Source organism: Phacochoerus africanus, chromosome 11, assembly GCF_016906955.1.
Source record: "Phacochoerus africanus isolate WHEZ1 chromosome 11, ROS_Pafr_v1, whole genome shotgun sequence".
NCBI classification, from domain to species: Eukaryota; Metazoa; Chordata; class Mammalia; order Artiodactyla; family Suidae; genus Phacochoerus; species Phacochoerus africanus.
Genome location: NC_062554.1, coordinates 52,022,923 through 52,048,992, shown reverse-complemented (window position 1 = coordinate 52,048,992; position 26,070 = coordinate 52,022,923). Strand labels below are relative to the sequence as shown.

The 26,070-nt window shown below is 48.3% G+C and overlaps 1 protein-coding gene across 4 annotated transcripts in view; it reads right to left on the bottom strand.

The window, feature by feature from the left end:
* The window catches only part of PKNOX2 (PBX/knotted 1 homeobox 2), a 306,559-nt gene that overhangs the window by 96,496 nt on the left and 183,993 nt on the right, over nt 1–26,070 (bottom strand). For all 4 annotated transcript variants that reach the window (XM_047751952.1, XM_047751951.1, XM_047751954.1 and 1 more), the window contains one exon: nt 57–164. The gene's annotated coding sequence lies outside the window, so the exon portion shown is untranslated. The remainder of the gene's footprint in view (nt 1–56; nt 165–26,070) is intronic.

Here is a 26,070-nt window from a genome sequence, read left to right as displayed (position 1 = left end):
GATAATCTGCCTGGAGGGTTTAACTATGTGTTAAAGGACAGAGAAGCATTTCTTACTGTTCGGGTGATCCTGGCGGCCTCAAGGATGGCCCTCAGGAGACTCACTCCCTTCTTCTCACTTCCAGCTGGGCCAGAAGTTCTTCCTGTGGGCTGGAGCCAGCGCACCTGCAAGGAAAGGTGGCGCAGCACTCAGAAGGGGAAGTTGAGACGCCGAGAGAAAAGGGACCCGGATCTGTGCCCCCTCCTCCCAGGCAGGTGGTAAAGATATGCATTCCGTGTGCCCTGCCAACCTCCTGCCACATGGCCATTCAAGCCCCTCTCCTCGCTGGCTGCTTAGACCCCCTGAACCCTGTTAGACCCCAACTCTTGTCATGGTGGGAAGTGCCACGTGGTCCCCAGTCTGGTCCCCTGGCACCAGGTGTACAGGCAGTCCTCTCTTCCCACGAGTGCAGGCAGGTCCCTGAGAGATTCGGGGTCCTGGGGAGCCACAGCTGGCTTTATTTCAAACTGTAGGGAACTCAGAGAAAGGGCAGCAGTTGTTCCAGTGTGTGGATGAGTTTTGGATGCTTCCCCCGTGGGCAGGCTTTGCCTGTGGGCTGGACACTGACTGGGGGGGAGGGTGCCTGCACGTCAGCAGTCAGGAGTGCAATGGACCCAAAGCAGGGGAGGACAGCCTTGGCCTAGAGGGGGCTTTGGCTGTATGACTTATCTATTTACTTTTAAAATGAATGAATTTTGTTTCTCAATATTTGAAATGGACCGAGGTGTCCAGAAATGAGGTTGGTGGTCAGCACTGGCATAAGGCCTGTCTTGACTTGTCTCAAACACTCACATCAATTTCTCCTTGTGGGTCAAGTTGCTCATTTGACTTCACTGAGGCTGCACTTCCAGCCAGAATGGCAGGGTTGTGGGATGGGTGGAGGGGGCTGCAAGTTCAGGGCAGTATCGGGGAGCACCTCTAGCCCAGGGCCCCAGTCCCACAACCAGAGGTAAACTCATCTTTAACATTCACAGTTCCTTCCTAGTTAACACCATCTTAGTCTCCCTGTAAAAACACATTTGCACCTCAGTAAAGAATGTAATTAACTAGTGACATGACAACAGGAGGAGCTAAACAGTGGCCGGGCTGGGAGCTGCAGTGGGAAATGGAAATTCAGACACTTGCCTGAACAAGACTTTCCCACTTCCCTTTTGGGGCACGTGTGTGTGTGTGTGTGTGTGTGTGTGTGTGTGCGCGCGCGCACACGCGCTCCAGTGTGTGCTCATGCTGCTGGGAGCTGAGGGTGGCAGAGACACAGCATCCGGACCTGAGGGGTGTCATGAATTCCTGGCTGCAGGGAGAGGAGGTGTGGGAGCTGGGAGATAGGATAAGCTAAGAGGGACTCCAAGGGCAGGCAGGGTGGCTAATAAATTTCCATTAACAAAATCTCTCTGGGTTGAAACAAAACCCCCTTCCCCACCCTGGGCCCAGATTCTCCCAAGCGGAGATGATGGATATGAGACGAGTTCAAAGTGGCAGGAGGCTGCCCCCTCGCCGCCCCCCAGGCTCTCACCATTGTCACCCTGGGGTAGCCACAGGGAGGGACTCATGTGATTAGAGCTGAGGATAAGGATGCTGTGGGTACCAGGTACTCCTGGCCCAGCCCTCTCCTCCTGTTCCTCCTTCACTGGCCTTGTCTATGACTCTGTGAGTGATTCCTGGTTCCCTAGCCCCCAGGGAGCAAACCCAGGTTGGGAAGAGGGGAGAGGGGAGAGTCTGCTTCCTCCCTCCCTGAGCCTACCTCGTGTTGCCTCACCCCTCCCCCACTTCCCATCACTTTCCAGTCCTGGTGAAAGATGGTCTCCCTCCTTTCCATCCCAGGAACACACTTCTAGAAGGACCTCATCCCTGGCCATGCTGGCTATGCACCTCTTCATCCCCATTGTCCCCTCTGTCAGCCCCTCCAGCTTGTTAGCCCCCTCCAGCTGAGCTTCCTAGGCAGACAGGTTCATCCTGCATCCTTCCAGGGCCTTGTAACATGCCAGCCACTGTCCGGGGTGGGCTCACAGCTGGGTCATCTCTTCCTCCAGAATTTTCAGTGGCTCCTTGCTCATAGGCACTTATAGGTAAGTGCTCAAGATTGCACTAAGCAAGTATGGTCTGGCCCCTGAATGCCTCCTGGACTCAGCTCTCACCGTGACTCCTGGACTCTCTACCCTCCATCCAAACGCATCCCTGTCCATCCTCCATGCCTGTCCCACAACCTCCCACTTCTCTCGCTGCCCCAGTTTGACATTCCTACAAGACAAGACCCTTGCCACCCTTCAGTGTTCTGCTCAAACATTCTGGCTTTCTCCTCTACAGCCAGACATAATTTTACCTCCTCCCTGTTTCCAAGTAACATGCTGTTTGTCATCCTCTGAAAGCTCTCACCACATTCTGTTTCATGCTATAGTTAATCTTAACGCACCCCTGTCTCTTTCCAAACTGAAGGCTCCTCATGGGCAGAGACCCTGTCTTATATCTGTATAATTTTTCAGTGTTCGTTAAGTACTTTTCATATGTGATCTTCGTCAACTCTTACAACAATCTTTAGAGGGCGATATTTTAATATAATAATGTAATCTGTATTATCTTTGCAAAATAGTATATGCTTATTGTACAAAATAGATAAAAAAGAGGGAGAAATTTTTAAGTTAGTTGTAATCCTATGGCACAAAGATAGCCACAGTTAAATACATAGAGTAAAACTCTTCTTTCTTCAAAACAGACCAAACTTACGGTTACCAAAGGGGAAACTGGGGACAAGGGGGGTAAATTGGGAGGTTGGGGTTGGCATATGCTATTACTTTATACAAAATCGATAAATAACAAGGAGCTACTGTATAGAACAGGGAAATCTACTCAATACTCTATGATGGCCTATATGGGAAAAGAATCTGAAAAAGAATGTATATACATGTTAATATATTATATATATATGATTCACTTTGTTGTATACCTGAAACTAACACAACATTGGAGTCAACTATACTCCAATAAAATTTAAAAAATGAAGCATAATCTAACCTTTGGGGGAAAAAAGTATCATACTATACATACTGTTTGTTCTGTAAGCAGCCTTTTTAAATTTTTTTTTAGGGCCGCACCTGCCGCATATGGAAGTTCCCCCGCTAGGGGTCGAATTGGAACTGCAGCTGCTGCCCTATGCCACAGCCACGCAGGATTCAAGCTGAGTCTGCGACCTACGCTATAGTTCACGGCAATGCCAGATCTTTAACCCACTGAGCAAGGGGAGGGACTGAACCTCCATCCTCACAGATACTATGTCAGGTTCCTAACTGGCTGAGCCATAACGGGAACTCCTATAGGCCTTTTATATTTAGCAACATACCATATAAGGGAAATATACACTATAAGCTTAGTGACTATATGTCATTCCATTTATGGGTATACTACAATTATCCAGCCAAATGTCTATCATTTGTTGTTTAGATTATTTCCTGGTTTTGCTATTATAAACAAATAATGCCCCTTCTTGGAGCTGAGTTTTGCTCCAAACTTGATCATTGTCTTATTAGGATAAGTTTCTAGATGTGGAGTTGCCAAATCCAAAGGTATGTTCACTTTAAAGAATTTTTACAAATTACTTGCAGAAGGTCACACCGATTTACATGGTATCTACAGTTTATGAGAAACTGCCTTTTTCCCTGCCAGGTAGTTGATCCCATTTTATCGAGGTGGATAATGAGGCTTAGGAAAGTCAAGCCCTGGGCTTGCCTAAGAAAACAGCCAGTGAGCGGGATGTCTTCTGACTCCAGACATTTTGATCTTCCAACCTCCCTACTTCTCTTTGCTCTTATATTTCTTACCAGTCCAAGGGGAGAGACTGCAGCAGTAAGTGCTAAGTAAATGTTGAGCTTCCCGAAGGACAAGGCAGAGGTGATGTGCCCTGAGCTATGAGTGGGCCCTTCTTGGGGGCTCTGCCCAGGTCAGCCTTCCCTGCCTCGTTTCCCCGGAATCTGAGACCCATTTTGGCAGAGAAGACCTCTGCTCTTGGGGAGCTTTTTACTTTTCCCTCCTCCCCTCTTCTGGGAAGGTGCAAATGGCTTCAATTTCCCCTCCATGTATTAAGAACCTACCTTGTGCTAGGGCCTAGGCATGCAAAGATGAAACACACACACACACACACACACACACACACACACACACACAAAGAGAGAGAGAGAGGAGAGAGAGAGAGAGAGAGGAGAGAGAGAGAGAGAGAGAGAGAGAGAGGAGAGAGAGAGAGAGAGAGAGAGAGACTCTCCCTGCCTTTAAGGTGCTCAAGGTCTAGCTGATAAGGAAATAACTGTACCCTCTCATATGTGGACGATGCTGTTTCTGGCTGTTGGCCTCACTGCCCCTCCTCTGCCAAAACCCAGTGTCAGGGGCAAGGGACAGGGTCCAGGTCAGGGTTGTAGAAGGAGAAAGCCCTGCCTGCCTGGCGTGTCCTGCAGCTCCTCCTTCTGATTGTGTCCCTTCTGGCACTGGGGCTGGAGCTCCCTCCCCACGTCCTGCTGCAGGCACTGTTTTCTACCTGTCTTTCTGCTTTAGCTGTATCTCTCCCCCTGCCCCTACCCCTAAGATGGCACTGAGGCATGGAGCCCCTGAGAGGAAGCACACCAGTTTGGGAAAGAGAAGCCAACCCTTGCCCCACTCAGGGACTACTAAATACACAGTTGAGAGAGGAAGGCTGGTCCCAGGTGACGGCAGCCTGCTCCATGCAGGGCACTGCTTCAGGGCTACAATGCACACAGATTTCCCCTCTCCCAGAACTGACAACTCCCTCATTCCTCCCAGCCTAGAGAAAGCTTCAAGGCAGAAATGCAGCCTGTAATCTCTTTCTGTCACTGACAGCTAGTTATTCCTCGGAGCATAACGAGGGCAACTCACAAGACAGAAGGCCCTGAGGAGGATGAAAGGTAGTCTAGGCCGGGGGATGAGGAAACTGCCCATAGTCACGGCCACCCTCTTCCAGACTCATGCCCGCCTCACCCCATGGAGGGTCCTGGGCGTGCCTTTTTAGATCTTGCCAGAGAAAGTCCAGCCAACTCCCTTTTGTCACCATACGAAGTCCTCCTCCAGAGAAGGCAAGCAGCCCACGACACTGCTGCCCTGATCCTGAGGCTGGGCTGGAGCCCCAGTAACAGGTGGCCAGACAGGCAGAGAAACAGAGAGACAGAGAGAGGGATGGGTGGGAAGACAGGCCTATGTGACTGATGGCTCAGATGATTCAGGGATGAGGCAGGAAGCAGGACCTTTCTCTCAAAGATAAAGTCCCTCTGTTCTCACAAGATTCCCAAGAAATGGAAACGCCCCACCCCTGCACTTTAGCTCTGATCAGGCCCCTCCCAGGCTCCTCAAGGCCATTTTAGCAGGGCACCCTCTGACCTCTGACTGTTTAGCCAACTTGACTTAGACTTTCCTCAGTTGAACAGAACTTCAGTGAAGACTGAGCCTCTGGAGTCTCTGGCCAGAAGCCCAAACCAAAGACTTGCCCCCTGTCCAGTTTAGGGGAGTTGCCCCACCTTGGAATCTAACCCTGGAGCAAAAAACACTGAAGGTTTTGTCCCCATTGGCCTAAGAGCTGTCCTTTCGCTGAAGACCCTCCCAGGGCCATTCTTGCATAAGTCCAGCAAAAGGAAGTGTGGTTTGCCTACCAGGACCCTAGAGCCTTTCCCGAAGGATTTAGGCTCCTCCCACCTCCCTGCTGGGGTGAGCAAGCTGAGGAAGCAGGCAGCTCTGCCACTAGTTTGCCCTGTGATGGTGCACAAAACCCTTTGCCTCTGAATTCTGTCCCATCACCATCATCATCAATCTTCATCTTCACTGTCTGTAATCAAGAGGCTGGATCTGACAATGTGACCCCATTCTCTGATTGCTCTTGATCAGGGACTGACTCCACCTGTCCCTGAGAAAGTCTCAGCTTCACCAGAGCCATGAGGCCAATCTCAAAGAGACCAGGTTCCAGGGTTTTATCCCTGGTCCAGGAACTTCCGGATGCCATTGGTGAGGCCAAAAAAGAAAAAACAAGAGAGAGGGGACCAGGTTCCAATTCTCTAGGAAGGGAGGGCCTCCCTGGAGGCTAATAGAGTTTACAGACTTGTTTGTGCTAGTTCTCTCCTGCTCAAAAATCTGTCATGACTTGCCAGGACCTACAGAGACAAAAATCCCAATTTTTTAGTCTCCTTTCCTTTTTTAAATTTTTATTTATTTTACTTTTTGGCTGCATCCTCAGCATGTGGCAGTTCCCAGAGGCCAGGGATGGAACCTTTCCCACAGGTATGACCCAAGCTGCAGCAGTGACAATGTCAGATCCTTAACCCACTGCGCCACCTGAGAACGTCTCTTAGCCTCCTTTCTTGGCATTTAATCAGTCTCAGCCCACCTCTCTTAGCCAGTCCGTTGGTCTTTTAAATTTAAGCCTTCCCTCCAGCTGCCCCAGGCTGCCCTTGCTCACAACTTAGCACACACTATGTTCATCTGCATCTCCTCAATGGCATCATAAGTGTTTGAGGACAAGACTGGGGTCTTCAGTCTCTCTTAGGCCTCCTGTATATACCTAGGTCAGCACTAGGCCCACATAGATCATTGTCACTATCATTCTTGTCACATGAAGGGAACCCACCACTGGAAAACACCAACTCGGATCAATGCTTAACCAGTTCAACTAGACAAGTTGGCTTCGAACCCTAGAACCTCATCTTCCTACATGACCACCCAGCTCCCAGGGTGTTCACTGGGATTTTGTGGTATTGCATCAGACACGTGATGTGCTCGGCAGATGATAAAGGACTCAGCACTGACATGGACTAAGCCAGTAATATATGGGACTATCATTGTTAAGACAATTATCTTTTTCTTTTTTTTTCTTTTGTCTCTTCTAGGGCTGCACTCTGGCATATGGAGGTTCGCAGGCTAGGGGTCTAATTGGAGCTGTAGCCGCTGGCCTATGCCACAGCCATAGCAATGCCAGATCCAAGCTGCCTCTGCGACCTACACTACAGGTCACGGCAACGCTGGATCCTTAACCCACTGAGGGAGGCCAGGGATCGAACCTGCAACCTCATGGTTCCTAGTCGGATTCATTAACCACTGAGCCACGAAGGGAACTCCAGACAATCATCTTAATAATGGTTGATTTGCAAAGTCATACTCATCCTTCACAATTCAACTCTGTAAAGTTTTCTCTCAGTGCTGCCCTACCCCACACAGGCAAGTCATTCCCTCCTTTCCGCTCCCTTAGTAACTGGGACTGTGTCTCTTATAAAGTCCAAAGTTCTTAACCATGAACTCCAAGCTGTATCTCACAAATTATTGTAATGTATTCCTATAGGTGTCCCTCCCTTAAGATCTGAGCTTCCTAAGAAGGCGATCCTCACCTTGATGCCACCAGCTCTAGGCAGCTTAGAGCATCCTATGCACAATTCTCTTGGAACTTATTCTATGAAATTGTGACTGTCTCTACCCCACTACATCATATGATCCTAAACTGAGTGTTTAGAGCCTAATGTATATTTTGTACATATTAGGTAAATAAATATACATTGACTGAATAAAGGGGTAAACAAATGTACATATTCACCAGAGCATGCATATAACATATGACACACAACATGCTAATATCCCTTACAAAGAGCTGTGTTACCCAGTTTATTATTTAATTCTTGCAAAAACTCTATAAAGGAGGTACGATTAGTCCTATTTTTATGTTGTGAGCCGTACGGGAAGTCCTGATTAGTCCTATTTTTAAATGGGGGAACTGAGGTTAGAAAAGTGACTTGCCCACGATCACAAAACTGGTTAAGGGGTGACATGAAAGGGCAGAGCCCAAGGGTGGCCTCCTCTGCACCCCTGCCCACCTGCCCACCTGCCTTCCCAGCCAGGGAGAGGCTGAAAAGAGGTTGAACTGCTTCTGCTCCACCTCACTTGAGAAATAAACAAGAATAATTCCTCTTCTCATCACTTGGTGAGTCGGTGACATTTCGTTTGACAAGGAATCTAGGAAAAGCCTCTCCTGGGACTAGTTTTGGGACTAGGCTGTGATAATATTGCTTTATTGAAAAAGGATGCTAGGGACTGAGCTGCAGATGGCCTTTTACATGGAGTAATTTATGCAGGAAATGAGAAACACTTTTTTTTTTTTTTAAAGAAACACACATTGATCTACACATGGTCGCAAAGATAGACGTGATGACAACACACACACACACTCAGTCCCAGAGACACTGTCACAGACATGCAAAGGTACAAATTCCAGTTCCAGTTCTCGGTCATCATCATGGCCACACACCCTGTAAAACACCAAAAGACTGCTAGTGGGATCAATTCAGAGCCCTGTGGACACACCCATGCAAAACAGTCTAATGGCTGTGACTTCCCTTTCCCTGTCTTTCAGGGGAAATAGCGATTTTCCCACACATATAAATGTTAGTCATTAAGGAACACATAAGAGGCATGGCATTGAAGAAATTAATCTCTCCCTGCCCTTCTCAGGGCCCTGTCCCTTCCTGCAATGATCACACTGTGTTTGGAGAGACTGTCATTGGATGAGCTGTGCCCCAGGCACAAGTTCCCACTCCAGGATTCACACTGAGTGGCGTGCCTCACCGTGGTTTATCATAACCAGCTCCTGGAGGACAACACAAGAACCATCGCGAGGCTGGGAAATGAAATGTCTGTACATTTCTCATTCAGATGCCTCTCAGAAATAATCTCAGGAGTTCCCGTTGTGGCTCATTGGGTTAAGAACCCAACTAGTATCCATAAGGATGCCGATTCCATCCCTAGCCCCACTCAGTGGATTAAGGATCCAGCATTGCCAAAATCTGTGGTATAGGTCTGATTTGGTGTTAGCTGTGGCTATGGTGTAGACCGGCAGCTGCAGCTCCAATTCAGCCCATGGTTTAGGAAATTCCATATGCCGCGGGTGTGTCCCTAAAAACAAAACAGAACGAAACAAAAGAAATAACCTCAGATATGAAAGGAATGGGAAAAGAATTTTATTTAAAATGTCCCCCTCCCTAGGCTGAAGGGTTGGGATTCAACAGGACAACTGAATGTCAAGAATTCCCCTTCAGCCAGGGTGATGGTGACCTGGGGTGAGAGAGGCATCCAGCACCCCTGTGTTTGTGGAGTCAGCAACTGAGAAATTCAGAGAGCCAGGAACTGCACCAGCAGCCAGAACACCTGGTTTCTATGCATAACTCTCCTGGATTAGCTTGGGACATAAGTATCACCACCTGGTCCTCAGTGTCTTCATCTGTAAAGTGAGAAGGTTAGGGCAGGATGGTCACTTCTTCTGTGGTCTCATCAGGAAACCCTGTTCTGCTTGGCCAAGTGCTCAGGAGGCTTCACACACCTCTCCATACACACAGTGGTTATACATCTCAAAGCATGTCCAACCACAACCATTTGCTTTTTTTTTTTTTTTTTTTTGCTTTTAGGGCTGCACCCATGGCATATGGAAGTTCCCAGGCTAGGGGTCCAATCAGAGCTACAGCTGCAGGCCTATATCCCAGCCACGGCAATGCCAGATCCTTAACCCACTGAGCGAGGCCAGGGATTGAACCCACATCCTCATGAATACTAGTCTGATTCGTTTCCACTGAGCCACAATGGGAACTCCCACACAACCATTTGCTTTTTGCTTGAGCTTAAGAGTAACTTTGTAAAACTGATAGTTCTGAGATCGATATACGCATTTTACAGATAGAACAATCAAAACTGAAATTTCAAAAGTATCTTGGCCAAAGCCACAAAAAGAATCAGTATTAATTTAAATTATATGAAATTCAAATATTCACTTGGACCTCACTTCCTATTACAAAGGAAAAAGATACACAACATATCTTGGGAACCTTGACATTGGCTCTGGAAAATATTTGTTTCTACTGCCTAGGTTGGACTTGTTAAGTAATAACTGTGATTTCAAAGCTTCTGCTGCCTCTCTGCATAGCTTAGGGTGGAGGCCCAGGGCAGATGTTCTTTCATTTAGGAAAAAGATTTAATGTCTTCTGGCCATTAAAGGGAAGGCCAGGCCTACTCTGGGAGGGGAAAGATGAAAGAAAAGGGAATTCACTTGTTATTCACTCATTCAACAAATGTTTATTGAGTGTCTGCTATGTGCCAGGAACTGTTCACAATTGTTAACAAAAAAGATAAAAATCTCAGCATTCATGGGGTTTACATTCTGGTCTGGGTGGAGATGGGAGTGGTAAACAGACAATAACAAGATAATAAATAGAATATACGGTGTCAGATAACAAGGGCAAGAGAGAGAAGGAAAATGAAAGGGAGTAGAGTATGAGGAATTGAGAGTTCCATCATTAACTTCCTGGTGAATCTAGGCCAGAGTCTTACAAAGATGGAGGAGCATAAAACTCAGAGCAGAAGGGAGAAGAAAGAAGGTGTTTGTTGGGAGAAGAGGTAAAAGGGTGGCCGGACAGACTGTGCAGGAGAAAACAGAGAGAAATTCCTTCTGTGGGGACAGGAACGGCATCTGAAGACCTTATCTTGTTATCACCTAAGTGGAGTTTAACTTGTTCTGCTATCTGCTGTAGAGCCGGAGGCCCTCTGGCATCTCCGGGGATGGGGACCAGTGGCACTTGCCTTGGCCACAAAGTTTAAGGGGGAGTCCAAAACTTCAGTAATAGAAAGGAAAACAGGACCTATAACAGTGCCCTGGCTGGACACATTATATAATTCAATGACAAAGCAAGCGTAATACTATCCTACCATCATTTAAATGTAGATTTGGGGCGGGGGGGGGGGGGGGGGGCAGTTCTCATTCTTATTTTGGCCTTGCCAAAAAAAGTTCCCATGCTAGGGATCGAACCAGAGACACAGCAGTGACAACACCAGACCCTTAACCCACTGAGCCACCAGGGAACTCTTTGATGTTTTGTTTATCACACATTTTTGTCCTTAATTTTGATTTTTTAAAAAGTAGTACATTAAAATGTTGTTCTCTTGATTGTTGAGCTTGGGGGCACTCCTTTAAATGTTATATCTTGGGGGAGTGAGCCTGGTAGGCCTAGCCCTCCCATAAGTAAAAATGTACCTACACAGTAGCTTTGTTATAAAGAGAAAGGGCCCCCGCCTACAATAGGACAGCTATGCAGGAAGGGTCGAGGAGGCAGCTCAAGCAGCACACAGGACGGAGGGAGAAAGGGCAGCAGGACTTACTCTGGGTAGGACCCTAAAGCAAGACAAGACCAGGAGAGGAGTTCCCACTGTGGCGCAGTGGAAACAAATCCGAATAGTATCCATGAGGATGTGGGTTCAATCCCTGTCCCAGTTCAGTGGGTCAGCAATCTGGCATTGCAGTGAGCTGTGGTGTAGGTCACAGATGTGGCTCGGATCTGGCATTGCTCTGGCTGTGGTGTAGGCTGGCAGCTGTGGCTCTGATTTGACCCCTTGTTTGGGAACCTCCATATACCATGAATGGGGCCCAAAAGAGAAAAACAAAAAACAAAACAAAAACAAAAACAAAACAAAAACCAGGAGAACCTACATACCCTTCCTCTCTTGGACTTGGGGAAGCAGGACCTTTGGCAGCATAGGAAGAAATCCCCAGTTGTTCTCTAGGGAAACGCACAGGAAAGGTGGGCTTGGGGGACACCTGGGTGGTGGCCAATGGCTAACTGCTCCTCCTCCCAGCTCTGCAGCCAGGGGTCCGCCACAATGATTAAGTCCATCTATGCGGAGCTCAGGGGCTGGAGTTGCTGGGCAGCCTGGGCTCTGCCGGGATGAGACCCTGACCAGCAGCCCTGCCCAGTCGGAAGGGGTGGGAGGGTGGTCACTAGCGGCCTTCACTCTGTTGCAGGAAGGGGGACCCCTTCCAGGACCTGAGAATGGGCTCTTGACTAACACTGGAAATGAATTGTTGGAGGAGACACACGTGCTGACAAAACAAAAGACTTTACTGGCAAGGGGTGCCTGGGCAGAGAGAAGCAGGGCGAGGGAACCCAGAGAACTGCTCTGCCCCAAGGCTCCCAATCTCCGGTTTTATGGGATCAGGGTTAGTTTCTGGGTTGTCTCTGGCCAATCATCTGGCTTGGCTCATACTTGGTATGGCTCAGGGTCCTTCTTGGTGGCGCGTGTACCTCTCAGCCAAGACGGATTCCAGTGCCACAGACCCTGGGAAGTTGGCTGTCTCCTCCCTCCTATTGGCCCCTCCCAAAGGCTCCAGGTTAGTCTGTGGGGCAGCACTGGGTTCCTTACCCTGGCCTCTTGCTGGGAGACAACTGTGCAAGCGGCTATTGTCGTGTGTGACCAAGGTGGGCAGTTTTGGTCAATGGTCCCCTAAGAGCTCTGTGGGAGAGGAGCTGGTAGCGGTCCACAGTGTCTGCCCACAAGAGCGTAAGCCTCCTGAGGATAGGGAGTGGGGTGGGGTGGGGGGGTGGGAGGCGTGCGTCCAGAACAAAAGGGAAGATTCTATAGAGGAGGCCAGTGCTGGGGCACAGCAGCCCTCAGCTGCAGACCTGCCGCCCACAGCCAGTCCACTTTCCTCGCTGCTGCTGCCTGCTTCTCTCCAGTGCCCTCCAACTCTAGGAACTTAGATGACTCACTCCTGTGTTCAAGAACATTCTGATTTTTTTTTTTAAGTCAGATATTTGAGACCTCTCATAAAATGGCTCCTACAAAACTTTCCAGGTCTATGTCTCATCCTCCCTTTCCATCCTCCAGGTTAGGGGCTGGCAAACTACATGCAGGCCCAATCCTGAGGCTGCCGGTTTTTATTTTATTTATTTTTTTATTTTATTTTTGTCTTTTTAGGGCCACGCCCATGACACATGGAGATTCCCAGGCTAGGGGTCGAATTGGAGCTGTAGCCACCAGCCTACACCACAGCCACAGCAACATGGGATCCGAGCCATGTCTGCAACCTACACCATAGCTCACAGCAACGCCAGATCTTTAACCCATTGAGTGAGGCCAGGGATCGACCTGCAACCTCGTGGTTACTAGTCGGGTTTGTTAACCACTGAGCCACGACAGGAACCCCCAGTTTTTTTTAAAAAAGTTTATTGGCACACGGCCCTGCCCATTCCATCACTAGGCCTGTGGCTGCTTTCCACGACAACAGCAGAGTTGAGTAGCTGAAACACAAAACTTTCAATATTTATTGTCTGAAACATTTCACAAGAAGTTTGCTGAGCTGGTTGAGGGTTCAGGTAAGCTGTGCTCATCCTCTCCTGCACGGACTCCCCTCACTCACGTTTCTGGGCCTGCACTGGTTCTGCTCTCCAGGATCAAGATGCCATTTCCTGCTCTAGTAGCTGAAAGCCAGCTCATTTTTCAAGGCCTCAGCTTAAATATTATTCACGCTGGGATGTAGCCTCAGTTCCTGCAGAGAATTGCTCACACCTCTGTACCACCGTGGCACACTGTTAAGGTGACCACATAACCAATCACCCAAACCTGAACAGTTTTGAAGGGGAAGGAGAGCATGATTAATAATAACACAGAAACTAGAGGCTTCAGCTGAGACTGTCCCAGGTCAACCCAGCAGTACAGGGCCCTACACTTGGTGCTTAGTGCATTCCACCTCTTATGGGACAGTTGTTTCCACCTCTGGCGCCCACAGTGGGCAGAATGCTACAGGGAGAGGACAGTGTGGAGGTTTAGACCCTCAGAGTATCCTTACCTATTGGCTAAGATCAACTAACGTTCATTGAAATGAAAGAAGGAAGGGCTCCAGTTCTAAACAAAAGCAGTTTCTGTAGGAGCAGCAACTGGAATAACTGAGACAGAGGAGCCATTAGCCAAATGGAGGGGAGGTGCCTGCAGCCAAGGCAGGTTGCGTGCTTGTGTCTGTGTCACTGTGTCACCGCATGCCAGCATAAGAGCCTGGGATAGTGCCTGGTACCCTTGGAAGTCCCATCTCTCTGCCTCCCTAGCTCCTCTGCAGCTCCTACCTTGATCTTCCCAGCTCAGCCAATTCATCCACTCAGCTGCTGCCCTTCCTGACCCCTCTTGGAGAGGCTGGGTCCATACACAGGGCTTCACATACATCAAAATGCCGGGCTTTCAGTGGTCAGAGTGGCCACAACTGCCAGAGTCTCCACGAGTTAGGCAAGGAGGAGCGCCACTTCAAGAATGACAGTTTATTTTTGTAGCTTCAGAGCTGAGGCTAAATACTGGGCAGAATTTAGACATACATCTCCTTTCATAAAGCTCCAGCACTGTCTCTAGAATTCAGCTCACCAAAGTAGGCTGAACAAACAGCAAGAGACTAGGATGACCCATTTAACATATAGATACTTGCCTTCTGTTCTCTACTATATAGCTGGGGAGACCTATCGAAAGTGCATATTTCTTTTTTTTTTTAAGGTCTGCATCCACAGCATATGGAGGTTCCCAGGCTAGGAGTCGAATTAGAGCTGCAGCTGCTGGCCTACACCACAGCCACAGCAACGTGGGATCTGAGCTGAGTCTGTGACCTCCACTACAGTTCATTGCAATGTCAGATCCTTAACCCACTGAGCGAGGCCAGGGATCAAACCTGTGTCCTCATGGATGCTAGTCAGATTCATTTCCAGTGAGCCACGACAGGAACTCCCCATGAAGTGCAAATTTCATTCTGCCCCCTCTCCCTCTTCTCCCTGGTTTCAAATAGTTATTGGCTTCCTATTCCTCTTGAGATGGAGACTAAAATCCTTACCTTGGCCTAGGAGGTCAGGTGTGGTCTGGCCCTGGCCCCTCTCCTGCTTGATCTAGTTGGCTCTTTGCCTTCCAGCCACCCAAGCCTTTGTCTCCTCAAATAGGACATGCTTCTTCTACCACAGGACCTTTGCACAAGCCACCTATCTTCCTGGAAGATGCTCTTTCCTCATCCACTTTCAGCTAGCAACAGCCTGCTTCACTTTTACAACTCGGCTGGAGCCGCCTCATCAGGGGAGCTACACTGATCTCTCCGACCTCAGCCCAGGGAAGCCTCCTTTGTACATTGCATCCCATGGTTTGGTTTGAGCACTTAATTCGGCTTATAATTATATATTCATTTGTGATGATTTGGGTAGTGCCTGTTTTCTCCACTAGCCTGTAAGCTCCATGTGGGCAGCGACCCAGGTTTGCCTGGCTCACCTTGGATCCCTAGCACATAGCAGCACTCACAAATATGGTTGAATGACCATCCTCACCACCCTGAGTCAAAGGTCAAGAAGCTGACCTCTGGTCATGGTTCACTGTAGTAAGTGGAAGTGACTGGAAATAGGAGCTGGGGGTTAAATTCCTCTTTCTTCTTATCTTCCACTTTCAACCCTTTCTCCTTCTCCTCACAAAGCTGCCTTTAGGGACCGATTATACAGAGGATCACAAATGGAGTTTGCACGGGGCTAGGCCCTGGCTGTGAGTTCATAGGTCAAGACAGGCAAGAGATGTGGACAGACCCTAACAGAGCAGATGGACAGCCAATAAGAGGGCCGAGCCAGTACCAAGCAGATGGGATGAGGTCCTCACGGAAGGTCTCGTTTCCCCCACAGCATCTTAGACTCAGAGAACCCAGAGGAGCCTTTTCTATTGTTCATGTTCCGTCCTGCTCTCTCTTCCGCCCTTCACTAGGATTCTTTGTGTGTGGGCATGTTGACCCCCACTGCAGTGCAATCTCCTCGAGGGAAGGGACTGTGCCTTGGATGGCTTGGGATTCCCCACAGCTCCTGGTTCAAGGTCCAGCACATAATGCATATTTGTGGATTCCTGTTCTTACGTGGAAAGTGTGCAATGCAGGCTGCCTCTCAGGTGTGGGGCAGTGTCAAGGAGGCTGTGGGGCCCTGTGGTTCCAGGTGTGCAGGGAAGGTCAGCTCTTGGGCCAGACAAACACTGAGGCCTTCAAAGCCCTGCCCACCACCCGACTAAGAGGCTGCCCACCCCTGGGCTGGCTCATCTCAAGTATAGAGCTCTCTAGACCTCTTAGATCTGGAAAAAGATGCATCTACATCACCATTCACTCACCCACCAACCCCAGCAGCCTCCCAGCAGCCTGGCAGCTGCACCCTGGGGTGGGGCTCAGCCCCACCAGGGAGAAAACAAAGCAGCTGCCTCCAAGCTGGCACCAAGCCCACTCCTGTGAAGAGAGGCCTCTCTGCGCTGGGCCAATAAATAATAGAAAGTGCAAGTGGCCCGAGGTAGTGACTGAGCTGCTGGGCCTCAGGCAGGATGAGGCGAGCAGCCCCCAGGTCGGGAGCACAGGGATTAATAACACATCAATTTTAATGTAGGGAGAGGGCTTTTTTTTTCTGCTTCACAAACAGCAAAGTGAATGTTTGAGCATCCCAGCAGGGGGTTAATGAGGACTCTGATTAGTTATTCGGATTTCTCCACACTGCCTCAATCCATCCTACTAGGGAGGAGAGGAGGAGGAGGCAGACGGGAGGGCTGCAGAGAGCCGCTGGCATGAGACGGCAGAATCTCCGGTCTCTGAGAAGGTTTCAACCCAAGGAAAACCACAGCCCACTCCCACCCTCTCCCCTCCATCCTTCCCCCAAACACACACACACATCGTGGAAGAACAGAGGGCTGCATGGGACTTTGGGATGACCTGTCCAGCCCCTTGACCAGAGGGACAACAAGAGGGGAGTGATTCCAAAGCCACAGGGAGGATTAATAAGAGCGCGTGCTCAGGCCAGAACCCAGCAGCCTGGGGCTTTCCCGCTGCACCAGAATTTCCTCTCGCGCTCCCCCTTCCCCGCCAGAGTGAACATTCTGCTCTTCCCTTCAGACAGACCACTGATAGGGATAAGCCAGTGCCCATCCGTCTGTTCCATCTGAGGCCATAGCCAGGGCTGTCCGTTGGGCTGGGGGACCAAGAGCCTCCTCATCAGGAAATCTCTGCCTCCTGGACCAGGCTGGTTCCCAGGTCAGGGTTGGAAGGGAAGGTTTTCTGTGATGACCCCCTCTCCCAAAGAGGAGCTCCCAGCAGCACTGCTCCTCTGCCCCAGCTGCTGGTACCCAGTGCAGCTGCCCCTGCCTAACCTCCTGCAACAGCGCCTCTAACCCCCTGCAGACTCCAGGTCAGTGATGGATCCTGCTCATTTGGCTCCGGACATGCAGGGCACAAAAGAGGGAAAAAAGCACGAGAAGACGCAGCATGAGCTCAGGAAGAGAAATCGCCAGGTCATCTGCCCTTGAGCCCCACGCTTTTCCCACCATCACAAGGCAGATAGACTTCTGAGCCAGGGTCTCCGCACCCCTCCCCACCTGAGGGTGCCAGCCCATCTGCTGCAGCCCAGGACCCAGACCCAGACCCAAACTCAGATTCGCAAGTAAGTGATGTCACAGTGGGGCTTCACCCCTCAGTTTTTCTGAGATCATCCCAGTGTCACTGAAGTCCCCAAAATGCCTCTCTCTGGAGGTTCCCAAGGAGCTGCCCCTCACATCAACCCCAAATTCTCAAAGTGCACATTCAGAACCCCTGAACTCTCCCAAACTGTTTTTTCCCCCCAAGGTCTGGGCCTGTGGTCTTGGCACCACAGGTACCCATGGCTCTGTGCCCGGACTCTGTCTCCAAGTCATTTCTGAACAGTAACAGCTGATGTTAATTATGCCCAGCTTTACACAGGTGACCTCGCTGACCCTCGCAGACCCTGTGAGGTAGGTGCTTGCGGGCACTGTCCCAGAGAACCCTCTGCAGGGAGATGGTCTCCGGCCACACCGTCCAACACTGCAGACGCCATGTGGCTATTAAGCACTTGGACTATGGCCCGTGCGACTGAGTATCTGAAGTTTTCATTTAATTCAATTTTAATTTAATTTAACAGACACATGTGTCTGGTGGAAACCAAACCAGACAGCATAAACTCAGAGGGTCAAGCAGCTCACTCCATACCAGGCGGCTGGTCAGGCCTCTCCAAGACTCACCCGGTGTGGCTGCTTTTCTGTGCTGCCTTTGAGGCGTTATCATGTAGAGGAAGAAATTCCAGGCCAGAGAAAGTAAAGAAATGGTATGTAAACGGGGAGGCTCATAGTGCTGCTTCCTAGCACTATGCTACAAGGTTGCCAAGGATGCCTTGAGGGTATAAAGGTGAGTAAGACCCAGCCTTTGCCCTCAAGACGCTATGATGCAGCTGAAAGACAAAATGCATTCTACTTGGGATAGGAGGACTTTGATGCAAAACTGAAGGAGATAGGATGTTGTCTAGATACCCCAGAGCACCCCCACCCCAACTCAACCATGCCCAGCCATGAGCCCCTATTGGGTTCTCCATTCTGCCCACTCTTCCCTATGTTGTTTCCCCACATTTGCTCCTCATTTTGGATCAGTGGCACCATCACTGCAGGCAGTGAAGAAGGAAACGTGTAGATGCCCTCTCCTTCTCTTTTTCCTTCCTCCCCTTTCTCTCCCCTCCTACTTTCTATCACACGCTGATATTCTTCCTAAATGTACTTAAATATCTTTCCCTTCCCACCCCCATCATCTATGCTCCTCACTGCCCTCAGGCTGCTGCCTCTCCCTCCCTTTCATCACCCTGGGCTCCGTCCTCACAGTACTAACAGGCATTTCTGGGAGCTCGAGAGGCTTTCTCATGCCCCTGTGCTTTTGCACCTGCTGTTCTCTCAACACCCCCACCTGCCTCATCTACTTGGACAACTACACATGCCCAAAGATTCATCTCAGCGCTCTATCCCCCCTGGAGGCTTTGTCCGAGCTTCTTTATGCTGCTGATCCCTTGGGTTACAAGGACTGGCATTTCCCATGGCATTCTCTGAGGTCATCTTTGTGTTTAGAGGGCCTGCAGTGTGTGGCCCGTGGCAGGAGGTAGGTTGGAAGGGTGCAGGTGTGTCTGCACCAGCAGTCGTCTGAGAGCCGAAGCACCTTCTGCTCCTGCCTTCCTGGCCGCCCATACACCACCTTTCTGCATTAGGAGTCTTGCAGAAAGTATGAGAAGCATTCCTGATTCACTTCGCAAGCTGCTCTCCGGAGGGAGGCACAGCAGGGTGACTTCCCACCGAGCCTGGCACTTAGCGTGAACTCCCACAGCTTTGAAGAACCTCAAAAATAGATTGATTCAGCCCCATTTGAAACGGGCTTGGGTCTGCGACCTCCAAATGGCCTTACTTATGTGTCTCCCTTGGCCTCCGGCCTCCCCACCCTGCCCTGCTCTGCTCAACTCCTCAGTTCCCTCTGTGAGGCTCTACCTAACAGAAGCATCATGCGCGCCCACACGAAAGCTCAGTGTCATTCAGGACAACTTTTCACCCAGTGCGCCCATCCAGGGGCCAGGGTGATCAGAGTGCCTTGTTCTTGCCTATACACAGCAGGTCACGATTCACAAAACAGTTCCTTCCAATGTTCTCATTTCATCTTCACAACCCTCCTATGTGAGGAGGCAAGTTAGGCACTTTCCCCCATTTTACAGAATAGAGGCTCAGAGAAATGAAGACCTGGATCCTAGATTCAAATGCAGATTTTTTTTGATTCTAAGTTCAATTTACTGGGAGGATGGTGATCTCGCCAAAAAAAGTGGTGTGGGGAGCGGCGGGGTTGGGGGGAGTAGATTACAGAAGGATAATTTTAGAGGAGGTGCTAGTGAGTTTATTTGAGGGTATGCTGTACTTAACATTTTTTAATTTTTAATTTTATGGCCACATCCACAGCATGTGAAAGTTCCTGGGCTAGGGACTGAATCTGAGATGCAGCTGTGGCAACACCGGACCTTTAACCCATGGTGCCAGGCTGGGGATCGAACCTGCCTCTCCGCAGCGACTGGAGCTGCTGCAGTGAGCTTCTTACCCTACTGCACCATGGCAAGAACTTCTGTGTGCAACATTTTGATGGGACAGCAGGGTAGAGGAGAAAGCTTAGAGTGAAAGTCTGGGGCCACGTGTGTCTACCATGTGGCCCAGTCACATCAAGTCATCTTCTGTTCTCCAAAAACCACCTTGCTTCTTTACCTTCATGCCTTCCAGAGGAATTTATAGCCTTCTCTGCATTCTGACTTCTGATATTCTACCTAACCTTCCATGACCACTTCGAATGCTACCTCCTGCATGAAACTCTCCTGGATCTTCTCAGGCAGAAATAGCCCCTCTTCTCTTTGGGCTCTTGTGATATGTTGTATAAATTAGCATCATCATCTTCATCTCATCCTGTCTAAGGCTATGGAAATGTGTGTGTCTGCTTCCTATATTGAGTCATTCTTACTCACCTCTGTTTTATCTACTGTATCTGGTACTATGTCTTGGGCAGAAGAAGTGATCAGAAAATATTGGTCGGGTTGAATTTCATTGCTAATTATGTTTCTAAAAGGGGAGGGTTTGACCTATGCCTTTCTAATGGTGAATGTGAAAAGTAATGGGCATCATATCTTTTTCTTAATTTTTAAATTTTTTTTTTTTATTTTTTATTTTCCCACTGTACAGCAAGGGGGTCAGGTTATCCTTACATGTATACATTACAATTACATTTTTCCCCCAGCCTTTCTTCTGTTGCAACATGAGTACCTAGACAAAGTTCTCAATGCTATTCAGCAGGATCTCCTTGTAAATCTATTCTAAGTTGTGTCTGATAAGCCCAAGCTCCCGATCCCTCCCACTCCCTCCCCCTCCCATCAGGCAGCCACAAGTCTCTTCTCCAAGTCCATGATTTTCTTTTCTAAGGAGATGTTCATTTGTGCTGGATATTAGATTCCAGTTATAAGTGATACCATATGGTATTTGTCTTTGTCTTTCTGAGTCATTTCACTCAGGATGAGAGTCTCTAGTTCCATTCATGTTGCTGCAAATGGCATTATGTCATTCTTTTTTATGGCTGAGTAGTATTCCATTGTGTATATATACCACCTCTTCCGAATCCAATCATCTGTCGATGGACATTTGGGTTGTTTCCATGTCTTGGCTATTGTGAATAGTGCTGCAATGAACATGCGGGTGTACGTGTCTCTTTTAAGTAGAGTTTTGTCTGGATAGATATGGGCATCATATCTTTTGTCCACATGTTCAAATCTGAGCTCCATGATGATTTAGAAGCACATGTGCAAAAGATGAAAGGAGAGGCTTATAAACAAGAAGCAATACACAAGAGTAGCCTGAACCTGTTAGAAGTGTGCTGGGAAGGCCAAAGACCAGAATAAAGTGGAGTCTGAAAACAGCCCCCCTCCTCCCGCCCCAACACTCTCTCTTAAAAAGCAATACTTGAAGGAAAGAGACAAAAAGTAAGGATGGAGGCAGCAACAGCCTGGGGCAGACATAGGAGGTTACAGATGACAGAAAGAAAGCAAATGATTTAACTCCCACTTTGCTTTGTTTTCTTCAAGGACAATGATCATCAAACCAGAAAAATGATTTATAAAGGTTTCAGGATTGAGATAGGTGAGGAGATGGTAAACGAGTATCTTATAGCTTTAAATAAAAATCAAGGCTGCAGACACCAGCAAATCACATCTTGGAGTGTGGAAAGAACTTAATGACAGGATTGTAGAACCACTGTTAGCTATTTGTGAACTGATGAAAAGAAGTTGTTTTTAGAGACAGAAACGTGCAAAAGTTGTATTTTCATAAAATAGTAAACATTAGATTCCAGAAGCTACATAACAGTAAGTTTGATACGCATTTCTAATACAAACTCTTTTTTTTTTTCTTTTTCTTTTCAGGGCTATACCTATGGCATAAAGAAGTCCCCAGGCTGGGGGTCAAATCAGAGCTGCAGGTGCAGGTCTATGCCACAGCCACAGCAACATAAGATCTGAGCTGCATCTGTGACCTACACTGCAGCTTGTGGCAATGCTGGATCCTTAACCCACTGAGTGACGCCAAGATCCTCATCAACCTGCATCCTCATGGATACTAGTTGAGTTCTTAACCCACTGAGCCACAACGGGAACTCCAATAACAAAAATTCTAATTCAATTATTTATGAAATAAAGTGATGACCAAGAATCAGAATAGCTTCACTGAAAAACAGTCATATCTAACTAACTCTATCGCCTAAAAACCATAGAATTTCTAGATTTTTAGATAAGGAAAAATCTAAGAAGTAACTTTATATCAGTAAGATATATCACAACATTTTCCGTGATATCCTTCTGGATAGGGTACGATAGGTTGGAAGAGTAAGTTGCATGCCTGAGGACAGATGGTTACTAGACTTGCTGTGGTGATCATTTCGTAATATATGCAAATATCAAATCACTAGGTAGCATACCTGAAACTAACTCAATAAAAAAGAGTAAGCAGGGAGTTCCCGTCGTGGCACAGTGGTTAACGAATCCGACTGGGAACCATGAGGTTGCGGGTTCGGTCCCTGCCCTTGCTCAGTGGGTTAACGATCCGGCGTTGCCGTGAGCTGTGGTGTAGGTTGCAGACACGGCTCGGATCGCGCGTTGCTGTGGCTCTGGCGTAGGCTGGTGGCTACAGCTCCGATTCGACCCCTAGCCTGGGAACCTCCATATGCCGTGGGAGCGGCCCAAGAAATAGCAGCAGCAACAACAACAAATAAAAAAATAAAAAAAATAAAAAAGAGTAAGCAGGTAAACTTTTAGCTAGACTGTGATTGTCCACAACCAATATTAATTAGTTGATTTTAGTCTGGAGGTGTTTCATGTTGAAATAACCAACTTCATGCTATTGATCATTTTTACCAATGATATGCATGATGTTGTGGTGTGCTTATCATCCCACATGTTGAAGGGATAGTGAATGTGTTTAAAGACAGAATTAAGACTGAGAAAGAGCTTGGGAGGCAGGAAACACAGGCTGTAAGCAAGGCAATGATATTGAATAGAGAGAAATATAAATTTATACTGTGAGAGTAAAAAGCAAAGTGTATAAGTGAGGGAGATGGAGCTTAAAAGCATTATGTATGAAAAAATACGAAAGTTTGACTGAAAATTCAATAGGTACCAGTGTTATGATGTAGCTGCCAAAAACAATTTTTAAAAAAGGAATTGTAATCTGAGACTGCATTCCTACAAGTCCAGGTGAGGGAGGCAATGGTTCAGATCACTCGTGTTTACGTTGTAAGAGGAGCAATGATAATCTTGAGTCCATCTGGGGAGGAAGGCTAGGATGCTGAAGAAAGTTATATAACTACAGCACAGAAAACCTAGGGAGGCACATGGGTATTGTCTCAAATGTTTTTAAGAGCTATTATGCAGATTCAGTATGGATCTTACGCTGTACTGCACAGAGAACAGAACTGAGACAGAAAGATGGACATGAAGAGACAAATTTCCCCTTCATGTGAGGGAGTTCTACTAGTGAGAGCTGCCTCTCAAGGAAGAGCTACCTTCACCAGGAGTTATCAGGAAGAGAATGAAAGTCTGCCAACTGGAGATGCTGTCACAGCATGGCAGGTAAACCAGTTGACTGCCAAGGCCCCTTCCAGCTCTAGGACATGATGAGACCCCTGAGTGATGAAGATGTTTCTGATCAGGGCAAAGCCTCTCCAGGGTCCTTCAGATACACTGTAGAGGTCACTGTCTCCTTCGTCAGTGTAATAAATCTGGTCCTGCATCCTGGGGAACTGCTCTGGGGAGAGATCATAGTGGTCATGACATGTGACATTTGGAAAAGAGCCAGCATTTTTCCCTGTGCTTCTCACAGAGCTCTTCCCCTCCTATCACTTCAGGGAGACTGAGATTAAGTGGCTCTTGCTTAATTTTCCCCTGGGGCATGAGCAGGACTGGGCAGAGGTAGGAAAGAAGAAAAGGATGTGGCCGCCATCTCTGGAGCACCAAGGGCCAGTGGAGCTGGCAAGGCCCAGCGGAGCTGACAAGGCCCAGTCAAGGCACAGGCCAGAGAGCTGAACAAGTGGCCCAGAGCATGACCACAAGCTGATAGCTTGTCAGGAGGGAGTAGCAGGAAAGAGGCACATTCCAAGGAAGACCGACCCAATGGCCAAATGGTCTCCTGGGATCACGCATTCAACACCCACTGATGCAAATGAAGTATCTGCAAGGGATTCTTATTCCCAACCATCTCTGTTCCTTTGCTGATACTGCTCCCTCTTCTCAGGTGTTCTCTCTCCCCTCCAAGTTTCCCTTTTCCAGTTTCATTCATGTTCCAAGGCCCATATCCTTTGTTTTGCCTTTTTAGTCACTAGATTGAACACATCTTTCACTGCATCATGCTTTGCCTTGAGTTATGGTAAGCTGATTTTATGCCTGACATGTCCCCTCCACCAGGAAGCAAGCTCCTTGAGCGTAGAAAAAGGATCTTTTGTGTATGATTAGCCTGCATTTTAGTGGTGAGGTAGTAGCTGGCAGAGCATTAATTGGTGTTCCAGAGTTCTAGTCCTGAGTTGGACACTGACTCCTCTAGATATTATGTTCCTGAGAAGTAAAACGAGCATGGTGGCAGATCCCAAGTCCCATCCAAGTCCGCACCCTTATGACTTTGTACAGATAATGTTGTTTTGGGTATTTTCCCTTTTATCACAGGTGTCAAATCCTATTCATCTTAGGGTCTGATTTCATTTTTGGATCTTTTTCTGTTGTTGTCACTCATCTAATTAGTCATCTATCCATCTATCCATCTGTCCATCCATGCATCCAACACATATTGAACATCTGCTTGGAGCCAGGTCACCAAAAAGACAGAGATGTGTTCATTGCTCATATGGGGTCTCAGCCATGTAAACAAATAGTAAAATACAAGGTGATAAGTGCTGTACGAGAGGTGAGTATGAAGTGTGTTGGGACCACAGGGTGGGTGATGGGGAGGAAGATGCTGAACATTCAAGTACCAAAGCCACTCATCACCCTCTTAGCCCTGCCCATGAGCGATGCCTTGAATTCTTTTTCTTGGCCAATTCTGCCAATATTGCACTGAGAAGAAAGATGGGATTTGTGTGAAACAGAAACAGAATGTGGAAGGCCTGGCCTCAGGGTCCATAGAGAGTCTGTGGTCAGAGCTAGAATGAGCCCCAGACCCCTGCACAGCCTTGCTGGGGTCTCTAAGGTCCTGAGTCTGCATTTTCAAGCTGTTCGCACCCCCTGCCCCCATCCCCACTGCAGCAGCACACTCGGCAAGTCATTTATTCCTCCATAACATTTGCTCGAAGGAACGTTGCTGCTGAATTATAGCTGGGACCATTATCTCACAATAACTGTCTGGGAAATGTTAATGTTAATGCATGGATCATGCAGAATGCCACATTAGGGGTTTTATGGTGGACATAACATTTTTATGAACTTTTTCTCTGGTAGCATCAGCCTTTGATGGAAAGAAAAGAAAAAAAGGAAGAAATAAAGACCGAATGGGAAGGAGAAAGAGAACTGGCACAAGGAGAAGTGCCATTTGATAGCACCCCAGACCAGGCCAGTGGCCACCGCTAGCCCCAGGGAAGGCCTGCCTAGCAGTGCCCCAGAGGCTGAAGATCTCTAGCATTGGGTATTTGTGAGTGGGGAGCAACCGGCCACAGCAGCAACTGGTGGGAGACAGGGTCTACTGGGGCAGACCATACCCTCCTCAGCCTCTTCAGTCACATGCGGCCAGCGGGCATTCAGTGCCAGTGGAGGTCGAGGCAGGGGTAGGGAGGGTGGTGAGCGAGGCTTAGTGGGATGAGGGGAGGGGTCCCTGGCAGAACCACTTTGGGGGCTCACCTTGGAGAGTGATGGCTAATGGCTTAAGGAGATTTTAATTTCTGCCATTAAAAGACAAAAAAAGGAAAAACACAATCTTGGGAATGGCAGTATTTTACACCTGGCTTTTAGAAAGGACTAATAAAGGCAGTGTTTAGCATTTTATATCCTTACTCAAAAATAACGATCTTTGGTTCTCATCTCAGACATATTTTAAGTGAGCTTGTGTCTCCTACCTCCAGAATATTCTTTCAGGAGGCTGGATTTATAGCTCTGTTCTTTACCTGCCCTGGGCTCCAATTTAAGTCTCATAACCACTGCATTACGGTCAGTTTGCCTCTTCTCTCCCCTCCCCTCCACCTTTGCAGCTGCCCCCAATGCTGTTACTGCAATTTTTCTTCCAGACAGAGTGCTGTTTAGCTCCTGACCTTGCAAGACACCTGACACCTGTTTATGGCCATTCCTTCAAGCACAGTAAAACGTGGGCTGGGGGTGGTCTGGCCATGCCACTCAGCGGCCCCCTCCC